This window comes from Mastomys coucha, unplaced genomic scaffold (assembly GCF_008632895.1).
Source record: "Mastomys coucha isolate ucsf_1 unplaced genomic scaffold, UCSF_Mcou_1 pScaffold3, whole genome shotgun sequence".
Lineage (NCBI taxonomy): Eukaryota > Metazoa > Chordata > Mammalia > Rodentia > Muridae > Mastomys > Mastomys coucha.
In genome coordinates this window covers 51,067,158-51,076,612 of record NW_022196909.1, presented here as the reverse complement: position 1 = coordinate 51,076,612, position 9,455 = coordinate 51,067,158, and the positions used below count along the sequence as shown (strand labels likewise).

General features: G+C 42.8%; 1 pseudogene; it reads right to left on the bottom strand.

Annotated features, from left to right (window-relative positions):
• Window positions 1-3,282: 3,282 nt before the first annotated feature.
• Window positions 3,283-5,571, bottom strand: LOC116074633 (annotated as a pseudogene).
• Window positions 5,572-9,455: the final 3,884 nt, after the last annotated feature.

Below are 9,455 nucleotides of genomic sequence, written 5' to 3'. Positions count from 1 at the left end.
TTATCTTCAGGGCCAGCATTTCCATTCACTGATTCTGGCATTCATCCTGGGAGTCAATTCCTTGCCTGGAAAGCTTGAAGTCTAAGTTGTAAATGGATTTTAATAAATTCTATTAGTTATTAATATGCTCTGGCCAGCCCTTCAATAATTGAGGCAGGGTACTCTGGGATTTTTCGTCAGCTTTGACATAATTACTGGATGAATTAGCCCTAATCTATTTTTCTATATGTTAAATTGCTTACTTTCCCAGCTGTGATCCCCAAGTACTTGCTGCTTGAGTCTCCCCCAGGGTATTTCTGCTTCATTAATCTGTTCTTAGAGTACAATTCTCCTGCCTACATTCTCATGATCCAATTAGCCTCATGGGCTGCTGTCTCCTGTATCTGTCTTCTTTCTTGATTCCCTCTTCTGCCTCCTTTTCTCTCTCTTCATGGTCCCTCCATGAGACTCTCAGCTCTATAGTTCACAACCCATTTACCTCTATTCTTTCCCGTATTTGGTATAGTCACTCTCATTTTTGTTAACGAATAGCTTTAAATTTGAGGGAAAAGTTTATACAACACACACAGGAATACCTAAGATTTCACTCCTCAGTAGACAATGAGACATTTGGAGCAAATATGTATCCTTTAATACACAGCATCACCAGACTAACCTCAACACTAAGTGGCATCCCAGATGCCATGCCTGGACATCTTGTTATAGAAACACTACATGGAGTGTGAATCTGGAGGCAGTGAGAGGTGAGCCCCTAATCAGGCTCAGGTTTTGACCCTGGTCCTCTGTGTGCGGGCCAGAATGATAGGTTAGCATGGATACCTAAAGTGAGCACCAGGATAAAGAATGGAGCTATGTATGCTTAGTCCTCAAGTGGAGAAGGGAGAACCAGGACACTCCTATTAAGGTCAGGGTACAGTGAGAAACTAATGTTGTCTACTGGATAGAAGATTGTTGTGTCATGTCATTGAAGGTCAATAGGGTTTGCAGAGAAATGTGCTTCTTGCTTGAGGCAGGAATCATGTCCCACAGACACACATTCAAGAAGCACCCATCACGTGCTTCAGAAACATGACTTCCCTGCTTCTTTAAGGGGGCACTACTACAAAGATGTTATCCTTAAGTAAAGTTGGGGGGCTGTCATGTGCATGAACCTCTTCAGGCCTCTGGGATCCAGAAAACCAAGCAAGAGGAAATGCTGGCATGTGCTTTAGGGTCACAAATATGGTCTGTCTTGCTGACTAGTAGGGAAACTAGAGCAGAACTCTACACAGGAGGCATCACATACAAAGTCTACACAACAATATTAGTTTTTCTGATAATGCTATTGATTTCACTTACAGCACTTCTTATTTTCTGTCTGATATGCCCCTTTCTATAGACTGGAATTATCACAGGATAACAGGATAATTTAACTTCATTTTGAACAGTTTCCCATTTTATGAAAGGTGGGTGCATGCTTTAATGACTACTGTCAAATCCTCTAGGTATTTAAGCAATTATCATAAATTATTCTCAATTTGCTTTTTTCCACATATCCTTCCTTACATCAACCAACAATCTATATGAAATGCAAATACTACTTGACATTAATTTGTATGGGTCTTAGCATAATAAGAGGTATGTCCACCGTATACTATTAATTTTCAGTTCATTCATTTATATTTTTAATATCTTAGTTTGGAACAGGTCCTCAGTTAAGTAGCCCAGGCTGATTGTGAACTTGCAAACATCCCGTTGACAAAGAATCTTCTGTTCTGGTATTAGAGTCATGATATAAAACCCAGGACTGTCAGAGCAATACTTTAACTCTATCAACTGTAATAGAATAGCACAGAGATCTGTTGTAGGACAATGAGAGAAACAGTCCCTATTAGTGTCAATGACAGTTGACAACAGAAAACAACGACACCAGACTCATATACAGAACTCAGAACAAGTATAATGACTGTTGAAACATGAATGGTAACGTGACCCAATTTAACATCAGACTCAGGCCAGAACAGGCTAAGTGTCCACATGAAAGAACAGCACAGACACAGGACAAAGTCCTAATATTGCCTGAGATCTTTTGATCGCATGACCTAATGAAAGAATAGGGATGAAGAAGTACCAAATAGGCAGAGGTGGTAAGGGACAATGTGAAAGCCCAGGTGGACCCAGCAACAACTGTGCATAGCCCAGGTCTCGCTTGACTCCACACTGCAAACAATGCCATATAGGCAAGATATTTATCATAGAAAACACAAATTTTATAAGGTGCTAAACCTTTATTTTCTCCACCAGTTTTACTCACCTTTAGGACATGAATCAATCACACAATCCGGCAAGAAGTTACACAACTATAAACAAATGTTTAATTAAAGATAGAAGCATCAAACTGTATAAGCTAAGTGAAAGCTAAGTTCAATCAGGGATGGAGATTTCCCAGCCCTGCCTGTGGTAAATACACAGAATAAGGGTAGGAATGGGGTTTGTTGTTGCCCATGACCAGCTTACATTGTGGTTAGAGGAGACAGACACATAATTACAGTCAGATGTAGAAAGAGAAGCCACCAGTTCCTGAAGCCACAGTGGGAGAAGAAACCCAAACAAATATTGTATGGCTCAGTACTACATTAAGGAATCTGTCTTATCCTGTAGATGTAAAGAATAAGGAAGAAATTCTGATCAGTGTCTTTAAACAGTGACAGACTGAACAATCCATGACACATTCCAACTGTCTCAATTCCAGAGTTCTCATCCCCCAGGGTTCTGTCCTATGGTTCTCTCCTTGTTACACAACAGATGCCTTAAGGTGTTACTTTTTAATGCTGTAACTGAAGGTAGGATATCCTAGGGATTTTACCTCACAATGGAAAGCAACTTTAGACTAGGTCAAAACCTTTGAAGATAGAAGGAAATGAAACCTTGTGGGCTGGCTGAGATTCCCCCATGGGTTCTTTTCTTTATTACTATCAGTTTCTCAGGGATGAGCCACCAGGATTATTGCTGGCAAGGCTAAATATAGGTATCTCCTCTTTAACTCCTGGAAATAAACACTTTTATTAGAGCTCATGGAGACAGTAGGATCTAGAAGGCAGAGAAGAATCTCCTGGTTCTCATCTCTGATTATTTCTGTAACTATGACTGCAGGTCCAGAGACAGATGAGGAAACATGATGGAAGGCTGTCATGAACCAGGCTACCTAGACTCCTGGATATCTATTCTAAGTAGGAAAATTCCCACTGACCTCTGAGATCTGAGACACAGGTCTGTGCTACCTCTGTCAATGTAGTCATGGACCTGTCCATTATTTTCTTTATGCTTCACAATACAGTTAATATCACCACATCATCCCCAGGCTTATATTTTCTGTCATGTGACAGGGCACTCTCACAGCTTAGGCTTGATATTCCCATGGACACACAAACTAAGACCCTGCCCCTTCCTTACCTCTAGTCCTCCTCTTCCATATCAGAAAGGTCACCATTGCTCCCAAGAGCAGAGCTCCAAGAACCACAGCAATAGCAGTAGCCATGATGGGAAAAGTGGATGGAGGAATCCCTGGGAAGGGAAAGGAAGGGAAGCAAGAATAAGGCCTCTGACCTCCAGCTGGCCATCTGACCCAGTTCCAGTTGTCTCAAATGTCTCCCACTCTCTCTGAATAGTCTCTGTGATGGCTCCCAGTCCTTACCACATCTCAGAGTGATGGGTTCTGGCAGCCCATCATGGTTCACATGACATGTGTATCTGTACTCTTCCCCAGAGGATACCACCACAGCTGTCCGCTTCTGGAAGGTTCCATCCCCTGCAGGCCTTGTCTCTACCACTTCCAAGTCCTGGGTCTGGTTCCTCCCATCTTTCTGCCAGGTCAGGGTGATTTCAGCAGGGTAGAAGTCCAGGGCCCAGCACCTCAGGGTGATTTTTCGGTCAGGTCTGACCTTATGGATCACCTTTACTCTGGGGGGTGGGGTCTGAGGAAATCAATTAAAAATTTAAGGTATTTTGCGCTCTCCTGGGGATCCTTCAAGGCTCATGGAACCTTGTTTTAAATGGATGAGAGAAGGCCAGAAGGAGAGGTGCCCACACCACACAGCAGCCTAAACTCAGGATATGGATGGGTAATCCATCCCTTGGAAAGTTTGAGAATCAGCATGAGCCAGCACAGAGTATTAAATACTGGATCTCTTTCTAGGAATATGGACCTCTTGTTCTGACTGGATGGAGATGAAAGACTCAGAAACACTGGGGTCAGACCTTTATGTACAGTGAGCAGGCCAGAGAGAGTTCATGGTTCACAATGCAAGTGGAAGGAACTGCTGCTTAGTTTGTAGACTGGACTCTCCTGAGAGATTAATGCAGACACACACTAGTCCTCTTGCCCCTTTAATGCAAGACCAGGTTGGTGTTGCAGCTGCTTCCTGCAGAGGAGAGAACCTCAGGCCAGAACCTCTAGTGTCAGATGAGATGGGACAATATTTTTTCATTACCTGTTCTCAGCAAATAATCCAATCCATACCCAAATGCTTCAAGGAATTCCTTGACACATTTTCCTTCCATGTAATTCTTCACAATTGGTCTATAATATATGGCATCCCACTCTTACCTGATCATCTCAGCTTTCTTGCCGATCACTATCCACTTCTCCAAATCCTCACTCAGCATGATGTACTCCTGGATATCCAAAGTCAATTCCAAGACTCCATGACTGAAGTAACCATCAGGCAGCACATCACAGCCATACCTCAGCTGGATTGTGTGATAACCTGGAGAAGGAACAACTCTCAGGCAATTCCACAGGCCAGGGTTGATGGTGGGATTCTCCAGGGGGTTAGCCCATCCAATAAGGCCTTTCTTGGTGGCCAGATTTGGATTTGAATCATGCAGAAACCTGGGTCAGTGTCCCAAGCTTTGTGGAGTTGAACAACTAGGGCTCACCTTTTCTAGGTTTAAAGCTCAGGTGAGGCAAACGTAAGAAACCTCTTAGGGAGCTTGAAGTTTGGAATTTCTGCTTTGGGTTTACTTACCTGTTGTGGTATTATCATTGACATGAACCATTGTCTTCATTACTTCTTCCAAGAACTTTTTTTCTTTCAAGATTCCCTGTGTTTCCTTCTCCAAATGCTCTGGATCCTGCTCATCTTTCCATGGTGCTCTATGCTCTGCCCTCTGACTCTCAGATCTGCTATTGAATCCTAAGAACTGGGTATTCCCCAAATAGCCAACATAGATGAACTGTGGCTCCAGAAGGCCAGGCCATTCCATGAGGGTTTGAAAATATCTCAGAGAGTATATGTCTAAGAACAGTGGGTTCCTTAGATCTCCACTCCCCACCTAGGACATTCACAGCACACAGGCCTATTCCCAAGGAAGGTAGGGAGCAGGGGGCAGGATGCAAAATGGAGAAGGGAAGTTCAGGCTGTGCTAGGGAGGAGAAATGCTTTCCAGGTGCTGCACACCCAGGGATGGAGCCCCATTACTTCCCCATGTCATGCCTTTTCCCTTCTGATTCCCACACTCACCGTTTGGATGCTTGATTATAGCCAGAGTGACCATGAGCAGTAGGACAGCCTGGAGTAAAAGGGCCTGCATCCGGCCTCTGAGAGCACACTGAGTCTCGGCTAGCATGTGTTCACTTTATGATCTTGAAGTGGAGGAGGCTGATTGGCTTCTATCAAATTCCCAAAGGTAGTGACAAAGAGTGTTTGGTTTGGGGCATAGAAAGATCAACTAGAGGAGGAGTCCCTAGGGCCCTGCCTCTGTAGCTCAGATCTAGCTCTGGGGCCCCGGATCCTAGAAGCATCGTGTAATAAGACATGTTGCTTGCCCTGATGCTTGTCCTCCTAGTCATGCTCACAATGTCCTTGTGAGTCAGTCTGAAAGGCCATTGAGTCAACACATCTCAACAATTAAGAAGTCAGGATGTCTACACCAGCTCAGAAAGACTTTGAACCTCAAAGAAGAACTCCTTGTTGCCTCCTTATTTCCCCTGATGGAAAGGCGGCTTATATATGGTGGCCCTTATGGGGAATGGCCGACGGGAAAGGCATATGACATTTGATGGCCTGGACTGGGAATGGAGAAGTTCATACGGGGAGAAACATACAGGAAATTGAGAAGAGACGTACAGGGAACTCGTTGGGCACATCTTTTATGGCTCAGAACTCCTTGCAGACAGGGCAGTGCACTGGAAGGTTCCCAGGTAAGGTGGAACGAAAGGGAAGGTTCTCGGTAAAGAGACAATAAGGTTCTCGGTAAAGAGACAATAAGGTTCACAGTAAAGAGATGATAAGGTTCTCAGTAAAGAGACTATAAGGTCTCCGGGTTTGGAGCAATAAGGTCCCGTTAAAGGCGAATCAAAAGTGATAGTATGGGAACTCGCAATCTTGCCCCATGTTTGTTGAATTAGAAGAAATTTGGAATTCACCTGGGAAGAAGGAATAATAAAAGGTGTAGTGTGACCAATCTAGAAACTGATTAGGAGCTGCTTGGAGAATAAAGTGTGTTCTAAAGCAGTAGAGAAGGGACAGGAAGCTTTAGAACAGCTGAAGTAAGAGAGGTCAGCAAAGTCTGAGAAAGATCAGACTGTTGAAAGTGGCTCGGACTCTGAAGGAGTTAAAATTACACTGCCACTTAAAGTCATAAAGAACTTGGCTGAGTCAGTCAGCACACAGCTAAAGAGGAGCTCATAGAGGCTGACTGAGTGTCTTCACGAGCTGCTCTTAAAGGGGACAACAGCTTTTTGCACTAAACCACTAGCACCTTTGCCCCTAGGGTAAACAAGCTTAAACTTGGAACAGCTGTGGCTCCGGATGGTTGGAAAGGACTGATGGGAGATGTAGTTTTGTGGTTGATCACCTATGGACTAACAGAGACCAAGTCACCCTCAGGGACATTCCATCAGTTCCTGCACTGCACAGAGAATCAAACAAAAATATACACATCTTAATGATACTGAAAGTTTGTTTTGAGATTTATATGTTACAGAAATATACAGCCCTGGTGAATTTCCTCATCTAAACCGCCTTCTTGAACTCCTGATATCCTGAACTTCAGCCTGATCCAATTAAGACACAGACATCAAAAGACCAGTTCTGGTTTTCCTTCCACCCCCCTCATATCTCTATGCCCTCGTTCAGCTTGAAGAAGTTAAGATGAGTTGTCTACCCGGTTCCCTGGGCTTTGGGGCTAGAAAAAATTGTTAATAAGTTGTGTTTCTAAAAATTGAAAAATTGTTAATATTTGAAATAGGAAAGAAATAGCCAGATTTAATTGTATAGCTATAGAAAGCCTTATAATTTGTTATTAAGTTACATTGTGTGACTAGAACATCTTAAACTAATATGCAAGAAATAAGTAAGAGCTTTTGAATTGAGAACAACAGGTATTAGAACTGTGGGTGCTTTACTGATCCTTGTCAGTATATTGGCATTGTGGTGTATCTATGCGGGTTCAGCAGCAATGATAAGCTGTTTTGATAGTGCAAGCATTTGCAGTCCTGGAGGCAAGGCAATTTCCACAGGCTTGGTTAACTATTCTGAATGATCGTCCATCACGTTCAGGCTGTAAGGCTAAGCACTGCACTTGGGATACACTGTTTGCTGTTAGTGGTCTTAAGAAGAGCATGCCTGATTGATGCAGGTTGATACCGCCCTTTCCCCAATTCTCCCATTCATTCCTGCCTCTGGAAAAATGGTATCAGACAGGTCTGGCTTAGACTGGGTGGGTGATACCTGACGAAGAGCCTGTACAATGTGTCCACTATATTCACCAGAGATCAGACCTCTACTCTTGCCTGTTGCATTTAAAACAAAAAGGGGGAATTGTAGGGAGCCGCAGCTGCCACCCTATATATATATTGAACACCTGGTCTCCGGCCAGAGCAGAGAGCATTGAGATAAACAAGCCTTAGTTGAAAAAGCTGTGTGCCTCCAGTTTGTGATGCAAGCTGGCATGATTTCTCGTAGCCTATTATGCTTTGCCATGTAGCTGATGCTGATTGGGACCAGGGAAAGTATTTAACCCACAAGGGCTGGGGACTGAAAAGATAGTAAGAATAATAATTAGGAGTAAGTATGTAGGGTATAGTAAGTAAGATGTAATACATAGGAGTAAGTATGTAGATACAGAAGTAAGATATAGGAATAGAAGTAAGATGTAAAAAGAGAAGTAAGATGTAAGGATAGAAGTAAGATGTAGGAGATAGAAGTAAGATGTATGTAAGAATAGGAGTAAGTAAGATGTAAAGATAGAAGTAAGATGTAAGGATAGAAGTAAGATGTATGTAGTAAGATGTAGGGAATAGGAGTAAGTAGGAAATAGGAGTAAGTAAGAACAAAGTAGAAAGATGGAACTAGTAAGATGTAAGGAGAAGATATAGAAGAATATAAAAGAAGCTAGCTAGAGAAGAAGTAAAAATGAAGGTTCCTGATTAAACTGCATGGAGAAGAGCTCGTTGTTGCCTCCTTATTTCCCGTGGACCGGAAAGGCGTACAACAAATCATGACTGTGTAGATTAACTCAATCAATGTTCACCACATTAAAAACATATATGGAGCCATTTGCGTCATTGAACATATTAACATGTATATATACAGAATTTTTATTAAAAGTAACAACTATTTTCCCAAAAAAATGGTAAGGGAAAAATAATTTCTGCTGTTTTTATCCTCATACTTCCCATTGGAATTTCTTTGGATTTTTATCACATTTTTATCCAATTCACATTGTGATTGTAGTCCACTGTGGTCCTCCTTACACAGTCCCTCCCAAATGCCCCTTCTCTTCTCTTCTGAGATGGTGGAGGCCCTCACTGGTATAACCCAACCCTAGCACATCACATCTCTGCAGGGCTAAGTACATCCTCTCCGACTGAAGCCAGACAAGGCATCTGAGCTCAGGGAACATATTCAAAAGAAAAGCAACAGCTTTAAGGATCTGCTCCAGTTGTTGGGGCATCCACATGAAGAACAAGATGCATATCTGCTACATATGTGCAGGGACTAGGTCCAGCCCACATAAGCTGTTTGGTTATTCTGCAATCCCCCAAGGGTCCATGTTATTTGATGCTATTGGTATTCCTATGGAGTTCATATTCCCTTTATGGCCCCCAGTATTCCCCCAACTCTTACATAATAATCCCAAACGTCAATCCATTGTTTGACTGAGGGTTTCTGTATCTGTTTCACTCAGCTTCTGGGTGGAGCCTCTCAGAGGACAGTTATGCTAGGCTCCTGTTAGCAAGCATAACAGAGTCTCATTAGCAGTGTAAGGGTTTGGTGCTTGACTATGGAATGTATAGCATTCCATATGAGCTTGTTATTTTTTGGTCATTCCCTTACCTCTGCTCCACCCCCATCCCTGCATTTCTTAAGAACAGGATAAATTTTAGGTTGAAAGTTTTGTGGATAGGTTAGTGTCCCTATTCCCATATTGGAGTTCCTGCCTGCCTACAGGAGGTGGCTGCTTCATGTTTC